The following is a 14,614-nucleotide window of genomic DNA, read 5'->3' as shown; positions in this document are numbered from 1 at the left end:
CCGGCTCAATTTGTGGTACGAAGGCGCCACGGATACGCGCTATTGCCTGACACTACAAACGAATGCAACGTGTCCATCGTAATTTGTCTAGGCCGATAGTCTTCTTTAAACGTGAGTTACGAAGCCTCCAGGGCGGCTTAGGCTCGAAGATTTTGTCGGAAGCCGTTGGAGCTGAAAAAATGGCACGCCGTTAACGCCTGCGCCTAAAGACAGCAGTGCAGTCATTACGATATCCCTAGCCAGAGCAGCAGAGTACTTCAGTTCACTGTAATGGGACGCCATTTCGTCCGCATTCAATTCCTGCAGTGCGTGCACAATCTGTTTCCTTTATCGTTTTTTTTTTCAAAGTTCGCCTTTAGCGAGACACTAGCACCGACCACGCGGTGTCAGTACAGTGAGCCAAGGCAATTGCATGGATGGCGTTGGGCATAGGTAATAAAGGTCATTAAGTTTTTGTGGCTGTTGGCATTTTACCTTGTATTGCGGTCGACTTGCATTAGAGGAATGTGTTCTCTTTCTTTTCTTCTTGTTTTCTTTTCGCATAGCCAGAATTTGAGGGCTTGGCTTAGAAACGGAGCCATCCTGGAGTTCAGTGAATGCGGCAATGTTTTGTACGCTCGAAATTAAATTTGTCTCTCGTAGTTTGCAGTTCATCTTCAGGTAAACCACGAGGTCTGCTTTAGAATGTGGTAGTTGTTTCGGCCTGTGTCGCACCTAAAAACGCGACGCTGCTTTAGAAAACTAGAGAAAGAAGCAAAAACAGGGTGATGACCGTTTTTGTTCGACAGCCGCCCCCCCCCCATACTGCTGCACCTGTACGCAGTTTACATTGGGTGAATATAACAAGTGATGCTCTGTTCTTTATTGCACTGTCTTTTTATTCAAGTGCCTGCAATAAAAACTATTGCTGCACTGCTAATCACCGTATTCGTTTTATGATCTATCATTTTGAATATTACTCCTCTAAACATATTTATCCCCGGTGAATGACCCTCAGGGGTAATCTTTTTGACGTCGGTCACGATCCCATTAGAGAAGACAGTGTCATTATTTTGGTGCCCCGCTAACAGTATCTGCTACGCGAAAAAGCTTGATTAATGGTATCCCATTGCAGTCCTCGAGCGAGCCTCACTCCATTCCATGGGATGAGTTGTCAGTGTTGGTATAACACATATGACCTGCCATTTTCTGCAGCCCCATCTCCATTACCTACTATAGGGACCGAGGTTAGGTCCACTGCAACAATGAGTGAGCCAACGTGCGAAAGACCTGAGAACTGTTCCGACCAATAGCAGGAGCAGAAGAAACTTTCTTTTATTCTTCTACTTTTTTTTGCGTAATCTCGCAGCTCGCAGCAGGAGACACGAGACGTACGCGCCGGAGCGCGCCGTATATAAAAGGCGGCTGCGGAACATGCCGATGGCTGCTAGGCCTACCTCAATTGATTTTTATTAATTAACCTTCGCCGAAACCTAGGCGGGGTCCAGGCCCACGCCACCAAATCGCAGGACACTCAATAAAGTTATTTGAATGATGAAATTTATAACAGGTTTTCCACCGCCCTATTCATGGCGTATCCCCCCGAGAGGGTTGTGTCATTTCACTAGGAACGAGAACAAGAACGACCTGTCGCTGTTTTTTGAGCCCCTCTTATTATGTATATTACCGGCACAAAAGGACGAAGGTTATATGCGCGGCCAATGTCACTGCAATTGCGCACACCTAAAGCCCCTGTTCAAATTTGTGAGGAAGGCGCAAGGCGGTGTGCCTTGCATTCGCATTGGCAGTGAGAGCGTTCCCAGCGTGATGAACATGCCTGACTTTTTCGTAAGGGTGCAACAGCCCAACAACATCCAGAGGAGCTGTGAGAGACGTTTCAAGTCAACTTTTATTGCTTTGGGTTCGTTCCCGTGCAGGAAAATCCTTGCACATATTCTTCCACCGTAAAAGTGCGCGGCCAGGGCTTGTAATGGATCAAGGCAGAGAGCTGGGCTAGTTGGTATGTCATCATTATTCAAAAGAATAGCGCGAAATAGCAGGGACAAAGACAGAGAAGACGACAGGGCGAGCGCTAAACATCAACTGGGTTTTTACTGCGAGTGAAGGTACATATGAACCAGTACATAATGGAACCAGTAACGTCGTACTCGGTGGTACAATGAATGAATGAAACCACGTTTATTCCACATTAAAATGCGCCGAAGACGCTGCGGTGGAAAGAGGAGGGGTGTTATTGCAAAAGGGGAAGGGTAAGGCTGCCTCCGTTTTATTAATGAACGTCCTGGATGCAGCTAAGGCCACGTCCACTTCGGTGAGTAATAAGCGTACACGTACACCTACGGCTTATATCTCCGCACTTGGCGCTTTCCTTCCCTAAATCAAGTCGAGATGCAGTCAGAACTTGATACTTTAGAAAAACGTCTCAGTGTATCTATTGAAAAAAATAAGAAAGAAGGGCTCACTCGGCCCATATAACCTATACTTTACGCACGTTCCTCAGTGCAAATATAACACCGAGAAGACATAGCTCAAACGCCGCTGAGTTTCTCAAGCTGCTCTACGAAAGGCTACTCAAGATGGCCAGTTACTCTCACTTTAAAAAAAGGCCAGGAATAGAAAAGTAAACGCCAGCTACGAGTTCTAAATTGAGTTTGCATCCCGATACGACCGCAGCGTAAACCAGGCTGGCCACCGGACACGAGGTGGCGGCGAGCGGCACCAGAGCACGTGACCCGCCCGCCACAGCGCGAGCTCTTATCGGAGCCTGAATTTGATTTACGCTCCGGAGAACGACGTCACGTATGGAAGCTACGATGAGTGCTCTCTCTGGAACTTCCTCGGGTAGGAAGAAAGTGCGAGCTCCTCAACGCTGGTGGACTCCGTAATCTTCCACTCTAGGGCGTCGTTACGGCGCCTGTTTAGAGAGGCCCTCGAACGTGTGTGAAGCACAGAGAGGTAAAAAAAAAATAAGCTGTTCCTTATTTTGGGTATGCCTCTACACGCCTGCTTCTTCGCTCGCGCTCTCATACCAGTCACGTGAAATTGAAAACGCGCGTTTCCTTCCGTAGTGTTAAAGGCGGCAGCGAACGTAGGGTGGCTTCGTAATGTTTCTTGAGCTTCAAGGAAATTTCTGCGCAGCCTACGTGAAAGAGCTGCTTAGGACAAACTGCGTACGCACAACGAAAAAAAAAAAGAAAGACGAAGGAAAAGTGACACCTTAATCTCAAACCAATACACAATGACTCCCCGTAAGAACGAAGGCAGACATTAGATGGAGTTAAACCCGAATACGAGCGGTACAAAGCTACGTCTTTCCTTCAAAGTAATGTACTAAGCTGGGCAAGATGGGTACTGTTCGCAACGGCGTATAGCGCATAACATGTAGACGCCCAATTTTGTTCTGTCCTATTGTCTGTGTCGCGGTTACGCCAACAATAACATCTTTTTTTTACATTGTCGCTGGTAGATTATCGTGAGCTTACGAATGCGATGCTGCTGGCGCACCCAGAGTAGGATTTCTGGCATTACAAACCATGCCCTAACGCCAAGGCATGCTTCTGACGTGGCCGATCCTCAAACGACAGCGTCATTGAGCTTGTGATCGCCGCACCAGGAAATTATTGATGAAACATTAAGTCTATACAGGTAAATCTGCACAGGATGAACAGAAAAGCAGCAGCAACATAGTTCTCTTTTTTTATTACAAGTTGCCATGCAGCATAGATGCGTGCCGAATAAAAGCTTGGAGGCCATCTGGATGTGGTAGCTACAGTAACGGCTTAGCAAAGTTATCGCCCATGAGCAACTGCCCTGTAATTGTTTCTTTGATTGGCGCGTTTAGAAAATTATTTCACTTAGGTAGTTAAAGTACCACTAAGAAAAAAAAGTTAAAGCATAATATTTCGGTAATTGAAAACGCTGATTGTGGAAAAAGGAAATATATTGTAGGAATGAATTCACCTGATATGGGCGCAACATGTCACAGCTGTGCCGTTAGAGTGATGGAAGTAGACGCTTCTCGTTTGGTTTGGACTAAAGCTGTTACGACCCCAAAGCTCCTTTTTTCAATCCGGCCTTGGCCTCAGTACTACATTACGCTATGTGGTCGCTGGTACACAGTAACAGATCCAGCAAAGCATTCCTTCAACTCGTACTCAGCACAGACGACACAGTTAAGTTATGGGGTTTTACGTGCCAAAACCACTTTCTGATTATGAGGCACGCCGTAGTGGAGGACTCCGGGAATTTCGACCACGTGGGGTTCTTTAACGTGCCCCTAAATCTAAGCACACGGGTGTTTTCGCATTTCACCCCCATCGAAATGAGGCCGCCGTGGCCGGGATTCGATCCCGCGACCTCGTGCTCAGCAGACCAACACCATAGCCACTGAGCAACCACGGCGGGTACAGACAACACAGCACACGTGTAAAGGATAAGACCACGGTGCAAGCCATGATCAAGAAATATACATATCTTCCTTACATTCCTTTAAAATGTGGACAAAAACTAAAGAGCGCGTGACCATGTTCCTGTCACGCGCGCTGTGACTGCACTTTCAAGATCTCAGAGAAGCCCGTCTAATTTGTATAACGAGTGACCCGGTCTCTACTAGAAAGAGAGCAAAACCGAGAGCGTTTCGAGCTATTTAACATCAGCGTTCGGCTCAGCGAACACCCGCACTCGGAAAAGGAGGAAAATGAAAGATGGCAACGCGAGAGAGGAGGATGTGAAAAGAAAGAATGACAGACAAGAAAAGTGAAATTCCGGCATATTCATGGCCCTTTCAACGCAGGGATCGTCAGCGTTGCCTTCGTGCCAGCTGCCGTTGGCGCGATACTAATTGCAGGCCACGCGTAACGGAGACTCTCATTAGGGCGAGGGCAGCACACGAAGACGACGAGATTGTGGGAGAGTATGAGGGGGTGTTAGATAATGCCGCACGTCGAGAATTTTTGATCGATGAAAGGAGGGCTCAAATGTCTTCCGAGTGTGGTGCGGAACTCTCAAAGCGAGCGCTGCAGAGTGCCGCCCGCAACTGCTGGGCGGTCAGCGCTTCATTCAGTTGAAGCTCGGAGCTCGGTCTCCCAAGAGAGGGAAGAAGGGAAGGGAGAAGAAAAGCGGGGAGATGGGTGGCGGAGGTGGCAACGAAACGGCCGAGGTCGGCGGAGATAGGCTTTTAATGAATTACATGCCCCTCCCCCTTCCCCCCCCTTCTCGTTTTGTCAGGCGACGGAACAGGAGGACCCGTGTTCAGCGATTCTGGAACGAGGTCGGGAGTGTCTCCGCATGTTATGACCCCTAAACAGATTTCTACCAATACAAACGTTGGGAAACCGACTGAGTGGTACTTGGGACACGGCGGTTTTTTTTTTGCCACTCTGAGGAAGCTGTCGCACGCAGTCTTTCAGGCGTAAGCACAACTATTCGTTGATGAACCTGCCTCGGATAGGTGCCAGTTCCTTCAAAATTAGCAGCGTAGTATTCAATGGAAAAGAAGTGCGCAACTTGCGGGCTGCAGCTAGGTAAGAGCAGGAGCACATGATAGTTGAACTTTAGGAGATCTATCACATTCATATTCATTCATATTCATATTCAAGCGTAAATAGGCCAGGGCTCCGGTATGCAAAGCTGCTGTTCTCTGACAGTCATTATAAGTTCACTATATTTTGAAACTATCTGTGTCACGAACTTTTTCCCGATTCTCATGAACAGCATTATCAGATATATGTAACAGCCACCACCATCCACCCCCATTGCGATGTTGTATCGTGCTGGCATCTATCAGAGCTCCCGCATTCCGTCCTTTGATTCTATACTTCCGTATTCACGCTCATATTTGTGCATATAAGGGGACTTTGCACAATCAGTGAACGCCTTAAAAGTGGGCTTCCAACTCACAATTTTCGTTTTTATGCTCATGCACGAAAGTTCAGCAGCCCTGGAGACGCCTTACGATAACCGTGCAGCTCCGTGCTACTCATACGTATTCGTGTTTCTGTACGTATGTTCCCTAAATATATAACGGATTTGCTATGACGGTTTCTTAGCGTTCAAACGGAGGAGTAACCCCTTTAAACCTAAATTACATTATCATGTATGCCGAATGCAACTGCTTTCTGGTGTCCATCCACAATGTAGCGTGTTAAGCAGTACGTGAATGATCTCCTATCAGCGCCCGCGCGGTCGATATGCTCCATATGCTACACAAGTTCGCATCATGCTACTATGGGTGATTGACGTAGTCGGCCGGGTAGGCGAGCAAACTAATATTCGCGTCCACCGCAGTTCTGACGTCCTTGGTTCGCTCGGATAAGCAGAGCAACGAACTCGCGTGCCCCGTGCCGGCAACGACCTAATGACGTAGGGCGTGTCTGACGCAGGGCTGCGTGCGTCAGGCACGGGCTAACGCACTGTGTGGTCTAGAGTGCCTTCCTCTGTGTCCCTGTGTTCTGCTGGCACAAAAACAAAGTAGAAGCAGCCCTGTAGATCATATCGGACGATAGGTCACCGTGTTCATCGGTATGCATGCATACACGTACACACATCATGCCCTTCGCAGGCCGAAGGCCTCTTTCAGTGACGCTTTATTACACATGTATTACTTCAACCGACCACTTACGATCCTTAGAAGTTTTTAAATCTCATCACAACAGCTAACTATTGGCTATCCCGATAGGGTTTAGTTTCCTTTGGCGCACTTTACTATAATAGACCTCGGGTTCAGAACTTCAGTATCAGCTACAGCCTATTCTCTTTAATTAGTGCTACGCCTTTGCGGGCTGCGTGACAGTGCCCACAGAAACAGTTTGTGTGTACGTGCGTGTGTGGGTAGTTTTTTTTTTTTAAATCCTTCTCCCTCTCACCTATCGCTTCCCCTTTCCCCTCCCCCAGTACAGGGTAGCCAACCGGAGATAATCTCTGGTTAACTTCCCTGTCTTTCCTTTGGCTTTCTCTCTCTCTCTCTCTTCCTGTCTCATAACATGAAACCTGCCATTTTCGACGGCATCGTTGCTTCAGCGTCCTTAGTTTCTTATCTTTCTTAGTTCTCCTGCTAGTTTTAGCTCTTCGGGGCAGCACTGTGAGAATGCACCGATTGTGTTCCTTTCTGTCCAGTGACAATGGTGAGTTGCCGATTATGACTTGAGAATATTTTCGCATGTACTTCAACGAAATTTTATTTGCCTGGAGTCTTTATTATCGCGGTCCGCGTCCTCTGAGTCTACTTGGCTTAAACGTACACCTGGAAAGCTTTCAGAGGCTGGTCACCAATAACGACCTCTTACTACCAGCCAGCCTAGTGAACGTTACCTAAGTCGTTTGTAAGTTAATCGTAAACTTACACTTCATGCTTTGCCAGTTTAACTCATCGATCATTTATTGCAATTCAGCTGCAATTTTGCCAACGAGAACGTCATCTGCCGATCCCAAGTTGCCGAGATATTCCCATTAGTACCTAACCCGTTAACAGAAGCGGCAGTTAAATACTTTTTACGTTAACAGATCAGTAAGGAAAGGGCCTTCAATACCAGACTCCTTTCTCACCTTTCAGAAATATACTTTCTCGCCTTTCAGATACTTCTCTATAATTTCTACGGGTGGGTGCTGTCGGCCGACCGATAAGTTTTAAGGGTGTTCTTCACCTGTTTATTAATTATTTTTCGTTATTTTAATAGAGATGAAAAGTAATAAGTAAAAAAGTAAATAAATTGTAATACCTATAAGGATAAAGATAATTAAAAGGAGGAACAGCACGTATCAGATTCATTTAGTAGAGTATAGCACTCGTTTAAAAAGCTAAGGGCAATACTAAAGCCAATACCATCGCTTTTATGGAATCCCAACATGTTGAGATGGGTCGAATAATAGCTTCTTTTGTCTAAATCGACACAGCTAATTCAGAGGCTAGCCGCCGTGGTAGCGTAGTGTCTTTGGGGTTGTGCTCTAAGCCCGGAGGCGCGGGATCAAACTCCGGCCGCGGCGGCGGCATTTCTACGGGGGTGAAATGCAAAAATGCCCATGTACTGTGCATGGGGTGCAGGTTGATTAACCCCAAATGGTCGAAATTATTACGGAGTCCTCCACGACTGTATGCCTTATAATAATATCGTAGTGCTGCTACGCAAAACCCCAGAATAGAAAGAAAACATATAAATCGTCTAGGCCTACTGCACGTCGATACACAACCCACGAAAATGTCATGAAATCCGCAACCGCCCACTCAAGTCAGCAATGCTGCTTTTGGGAGGCGAAAGTGAAGACGCGTTTCACCATTATCTTGAACACCAAGGAATGATATTTTTCCCGAACATCTGCATGCAGTGTCCCGCAATGTTTATCAGCGTGTATGTGTCATGCGTTCCGCTTAATCGCGTTCGAAAGCCTTAGCCTGTAAAGCGTGCTTTGCTGCGGAGTTACCCCGCAGGCGGTAAGGCACACTTTACAAACCACGGATACTACTTATTTTGCTCCGGTGTCACAACAAACGTTCCCCACAACCATTTTAATTAGCCATTTATTAACAACGTTATATTTCATGTCGCTTTTAAAGTGTCGCAGCGAAAGTGTGGAGCAATATACATCTCCCACGCGTACAACCGCCCTCTTAGGAATCTCTCAATCAGTAATTATTTATAGAACTGAAGTGCATCAGTTACCCGTGAGGCTGCAAGCAGACCAGACGGCCCTTTATCATATTGAGCGTCTGCACCATGCATCAAATGGTCAGTCAATCCTTGATCGTCTCATTCACCACCAGTTCTCTCGCATGGGAAAAATGGCGACATTTATGAACACTGCTGGTATTTCTGAACTTGCCGGTTCAGTTACGCTTCCGCCTCCGAAAGACATCACCAAACACGTATTCCCCATTTATCACAATCCCCGAAATTTACAAAAAGTATACTATGCCTGTTTCGGCAATATTCTAATTGACTCAGTCGCACATGTACGAAATAGTTCAAGATTATCTCCAAGTATTTATAGATGCGAAGCCTTTGATGTTATATGTCATGCAGAGTTTGGTAGTACCATAGTATCTCTGCTAGTCCAACACATAGCGAAGCCGCAATGTGCTCCAGAGTAACATCTGATCTTTCCCGCTCAAGTTTTATTCGGCCTAATTTTGGAGAAACTGCAGTTCCTCTGTTAAGCCTTCTCAGTGCAAGTATGGATAAAAACGCTTACTGGTGTATACGAAAAAGAACGAGCAATATGCGAGCTGACAATCCAAGCCTTACGGAGCAAACGCGATACGGGTACTGTCACAAAAGCGTGTGAAGAACAAAAAGATAAACATTATGAAGCCAGAACGCGTCACGAAATATTCCACGCCCTTCAGAAAAATGCGAACTTTTTTCAAGCTCTTCAAACTCGTTAAACTGACCGACACGTTTCATTTCGGGAATATTGTGCATTACTCCCCCGGTCCTCTGGCTGCGACGCTTCGAAAAGAAAAAGAATGATCGCAGGTCCACAATTCAGTGTGAATTTATCAGTGCTTCAGCGTGATACGAAATTATAATGAGGGTACTCGGGGAGCAGTTGTACATGTTTCCTCAGGCCTGAATTATTGATGCGCCACTCTGTCACCAGCATAACGTGTCAGATGTCAAAAAAGAAAGAAAGAAAAAGGAAACGAAGAAGAAGAAGAAATGGAAGGACAGTGCAAGTATCGCAAGCAGCAAATTCTGAAAGGTGTGTGTGCCACGACATACCCTCAGTACCACGCTTCCCACGTTCGCTACTTTTGTACGCTCTTATTCGCTACACGGACGGTTCTCGTCTCTCATTCCAAAGATAATATCGCTGATCGGATTCCTTTGACATATGGCGTAACGTAAGAGAAAAGAAAATAGCAGACGTGCCTAAAGATATGCACGAAGAAACATGAGCAGTGGCAGCCTGACACGTGTAGTTTTCGTTGTGGCGATGTAGGCGCGCGTTCGTCTGGGTAATGCGACCAATTTGTCTATGCACCGCATTCAAATTTCCAGGGGAATTATAAATGCAGTTCACGTCGCCAACCGCGGCTGTGGTATTCTGCTGCTGCTTCTCACTATATAGAGGGTTTGACTGCTCGTTGCCGCATACTTATCGAGGGTAAATTCAAAAACGCTAGTGAAGTTAGATTTAGGAGAACGTTTAAGAACGTTAGGAGGTCAAAATAGATAGCGAGCCCTGCACTACACAGTTAATGTTAATCCAGTTCAAAATTGATCAACAAAATATAATACTCATAATGGCAAAGCCTTTAGCGCAATTCAAGAAGACAGGGACGTGACAGAGACAGAGGACTATCACGTGCCTGTCTTTTTTAATTGCGCTAAAGGCTTTGCCATTATGAATAAACCATACCAACTAGCCCAAGAATCAGCTTTGTTGAAAAAGATAATAGGCAGCCCATAATTTGTTGCCAGGAAAATAAACTCAACATGGCACAACAGCTGTCAAAGTTGACGGCTACACTGCCTGTCTTTGCGAGTGTGCGTGCGAGTGCAGAACATTGCAAGCTTTATTTCGACTCCCCTTTCCGCCCAATTCATTCATGCGAAGCGCAGCAAGACGCGTTAAGCCACTGACATTTCGTTGGGCGGTTTATTTTGCAAGCGTTTGTAACTCAAATCGATTGCAGAACGTGTTGACCTTTATTTCGACTCCCCTTCCACTAAATATATTGATTTGGAACGCACTAAACAACTTTGAACCTCTGTCACTTTTTGTTTGATTGCCCTATCGCAAGCGACTGTATTTTCATTTCTACCTCAAACTCTGTCGCACTGAAGACGTTGCCAATCGCACATGCCACGTGCTTTTCTAGAACCCTTTCCGAAGCTGGTGACACGCCTCCCACCCGTGTCACCGCGCGCGCTCGACCATCGAAAGCGAGCTAGTTCGAAGCGTGGAAAAGCCTTTCCGTCCCAGGCAGACGAAACCAAGGAGAAGCGGCCGGAGCCTGAGCCCGGCCGGTGGCACGGGAGGAGGCGTGGGGAGGGGGGGGGGCGCACCGCGAGCTCGATTAGTTCTGCCGGCTCCCGCTCTCGCGAACGCGGCGCCCCCGGCGCCCCTGTGATTGGCCGCCAACGGCAAAGGGCCACTGCGGCATTCCAAAGCGGCACTGCAGGAGGGGTTAGGCCACGCCGCGCTGCTTCCCGTGCTTTATTTTTTTCGTTTTTTCGTTGCGCGGAAAGCAAGAGGAAGAAGCAGAAGAAGGCGCGACCGGCCACCCCCTCCTCGAAAAAAAAAACATAGAGAGCGGCGGCGTCACAACTGCGTAGTCGGGACCGGCGGACACCGGCGGCGAACACCAAGCTCGCTCCCGGCGGTCGGTGAGTCGCAGACACCGGCGCCGACAACGCCCGGCTTGCTCGGAGCAAGGGTCCACCGGCTTGCCAACCCCTCCCCTACCCACTCGATCTTTTTTGTTCTCTCGCCCCCTCCCCCTTCTCCCTTCGTCGCACGCCGGCCGATATCGGGTGCGGCTGGCGACAAGAACGCACGCCGACCGCCGCTTGGGCACCGAACGTTTGATTCATTCACTTTCGGAAGTGTCTCTACGGAGCAGTTTCCGTACAGGCCACGCTGCGTCGCCACGTCGGTGGTCGACACTGTGTGCCGATGCCCGAAGAGCAGCTGTCGCTGCTTTTTGGCTACCGTCCAAGCTCCTTTCCGGGATTTCCGATCGGCGATCGGCGAGGACTAATTGGCCATCTCAGAACAACGCCGGCGGGTGCGAAAATTGTGTCATGTCATCGGCCGTGTTCGCAGTGTGAGGTTTGAATAGCCGTTCGGCCCGGCTCTGCCGGTGGCTGGTACGCCGTTGACACCGCTTCGTGGCACGAGACAGGTAAGGTAGCTGGTTGCTTCTTGCTGAACACCTTCGCTCTTGGTTATCCTTTGGTCGCACCTCTCGGCCTGCATCTAAAGCGACAGTCAACCCTTAGTGTATCTTGCGATTGAAACCGGTGCTTTCTTTGTTTAGCTCGTCAGCGTGAGCGCAGTGAGCACAGTGCCGTAGGCATTTAACTACACGCTCGTTTTGTTTCCCTACCGATGTCACGCAGCTTTCGAGTAGCCTTAGCATTTCTAGACGCAATTTTGTTGTTCAAGAGCCACAGACGTTTAGAGTCTCGCTAATAGTGCAGAATCAGCAGCAAAAGAAATTACGTGTCTCCCCCCAAAGAAGACTAGTGTTATCTCTGTAGGGTACGTTACTGCCGCCCATTGCAACTCACTAGAGCATAAATTAATCGGAAACGGAATTTTCGCGCCACATGTCAATCATAGTTTTCTTCTTCAAAAAGGCCAATCACAACAATAACTTCAATAGGCATGAAGCCGGTACACAGTCCCGTAATATGAAGTTGATGGCAAATTACTTGCTGTACAATGCCTATAGTTCTATAATTTAAAAAGTCTCAGCGATTCTCGGACAAGTATAAATTAATGCACTTCTATTAACTTATAAATGGTTAAGTGTAAGAACTGACACAGTGTAATCGTGCAACAACAGTGTCGATAGTAAAAGCAAAAAAAAAAACGAATTGCGCGGCGTTAAGCTGTCAAAATAGGCCCGTACTGACCGCACAATTTTAGGTATGTTTGCTATCTGCAAAACACTCCCCGTGCCATCCGCGCTACTTGGACTTCAGCCAGCGGTGCCGCAGTTAGGTTTTGCCGTCGTCGCTCTAAGTTGGTGTCGACCTGCCACCATTTTGAGGGCAATACCCGTTCGTGCATAACTCGCGAAAAACCAACATCCATAACAGTGCTCTCGCTGGTTATCCCTCTTGTCTCGCTGAAGCTTCAGCGCCAATAATACATGGCACGCAATTATTCCATCCTCATTACAATGTTAGTATTCAGTTCATCTAATCGTTGCAAAGGCGTATGATGAAGTGCATGGCGGAGTAAAACATTAATTTTCTGAATTTTGTTCTCATCGGGACTACGAAAACAGCAATCTGTGTACGGCGTAGAACACAGGGAAAGTTTAGCCAGCTAGAAGGAATTCATCGTGAAAGAAAGTAAGGCGTGCAGACACGGACAAAAGAGAAGAGGACCAGACAACACAAGCGCGTTTGTGTTGTCTGGTTCTCTTCTACTGCGTCCACGTCTACCTTCTTTCACTGTGTACGGTGCTCGAAAGTGCGAATAAAAATTTCAACAGTACTCTAAATTCACAACAGTTATTTCCGTCTTTCTAGGCCCTGTTTTACAGAGAGTGTGTTTAGGATAGGTTGTGCCCAGTGATTTAAGATACAAATGCTCAGTAATGAGGCGTCCAGCGATAGACAATGCTGTCTCGCACTTTTCAAGCGCACGGCTCTACGTAGACGGACTCGTTGTTATCCTCTGGTGCTCTACAAACCGTGACACTGCAGCGTCACGAAGGAAGCTCTTAAGTAGCGGTGCCAAGCGGCGGTCGGCGAAGCGTCTCGTTTTTCTTGTGCTGTTGAACATCGATCAGACCCATTACGCTAATTGGTAGTGCGGTATCACTTACTTCCGTGACGTCGTGCTTATTACAATATTTTTTTTTCCAAAGGAACAAAAGGTCATCAAACGTAGAATTGGGCAACCGCGCTGTGTCCTTCTCTTCTCGTTGTTTTGCGAAAGCAATATGCCTTTTTTACGTCTTTTGTTATGCATGCGAAATGTGTGTTGTGAACGTGACGTGAACGCATGAACGATATTCGACGGAAGTAGAAGAAAGTGGCACAGGCTTGTGTTTTCCGCTAGCGGTGTACAATAGCAAAAATGTTTGGCACCGAATACTGCATATTACGGAAAGGATGGAACGTGTTATCAAACAGCAGTAAAAGAGTCTGTGTATCTGTCACGGGGCCTCTACCTCTCTCACTCTGTGGGTAATTATTAGTGGTATTTTTTGTATTCGACAAATCTTGCGACAACGCGATTTGTGCTCCTGATGATGAATGTAACCTACGTTTTTGTATCTTTGGTTTGAACTGATATTCATCAGTCATAAAGGAAAGTGATGTTTGCCATAAAAGTACGCCGCGTTATCATATATATATATATATATATATATATATATATATATATATATATATATATATATATATATATATATATATATATATATATATATATATATATATTGCGGAACAATTTAAACGAATATGCCGCAACATTATCTGCGCATTATGATTTTCTCTACGTTACCGAAGCTTGCTTCTTGCTTCTGCCATCTGTACATTGCATTGCTCTGGGTTGCTGCTCAATATTTAGGCAGCGTCGCTGTGGCCATACTTATGAAAAGTGAAAAAATTAAACCAAGAGTACAGATGTGACATCTCGTCTCACGTCAGAGTGATTCTCGACCGGATATACTAGATGTATTGTCTTAATAATATCCCAATGATGAGAAATTATAATTCTACGACTTTTTTAGTGTTTTACCTCCAGGAATATAGTTACTTTTTTATTCTCCTTTTTTTTACCGGAGCGCTACAGTGGAAGTTAAGTATGGTCTTCGATTTCCAGGCAGCTTGAATTCATTCGCGGTAAGACTGTTGCAGTATTAAACACTTCTGCAGTTCGCTTACTTGAATAATGCTGCTGATGTTAGAGCTAGCAATTATTGCTCCCTTAT

The 14,614-nt window shown here is 46.6% G+C and overlaps 1 protein-coding gene and 1 long non-coding RNA gene across 5 annotated transcripts in view; one reads left to right on the top strand and one right to left on the bottom strand.

The window, feature by feature from the left end:
• The window catches only part of LOC139059162 (uncharacterized), a 477,146-nt gene that overhangs the window by 247,122 nt on the left and 215,410 nt on the right, over positions 1-14,614 (bottom strand). The window lies entirely within an intron of this gene.
• Positions 11,087-14,614, top strand: part of LOC135916451 (microtubule-associated protein 4-like) — a 94,696-nt gene continuing 91,168 nt past the window's right edge. The window contains exon 1 of one of the 3 annotated variants that reach the window (XR_010568938.2): positions 11,087-11,324. The gene's annotated coding sequence lies outside the window, so the exon portion shown is untranslated. Of the gene's footprint in view, positions 11,325-11,411; positions 11,843-14,614 lie in introns of those variants that run through there. The other 2 variants (XM_065449809.2, XM_065449810.2) reach the window with 2 other exon arrangements.

The sequence above is a fragment of the Dermacentor albipictus genome, chromosome 4, assembly GCF_038994185.2.
Source record: "Dermacentor albipictus isolate Rhodes 1998 colony chromosome 4, USDA_Dalb.pri_finalv2, whole genome shotgun sequence".
Lineage (NCBI taxonomy): Eukaryota > Metazoa > Arthropoda > Arachnida > Ixodida > Ixodidae > Dermacentor > Dermacentor albipictus.
The sequence above is the reverse complement of the archived record's forward strand: the minus strand, read 5'-3'. Positions and strand labels throughout refer to the sequence as shown.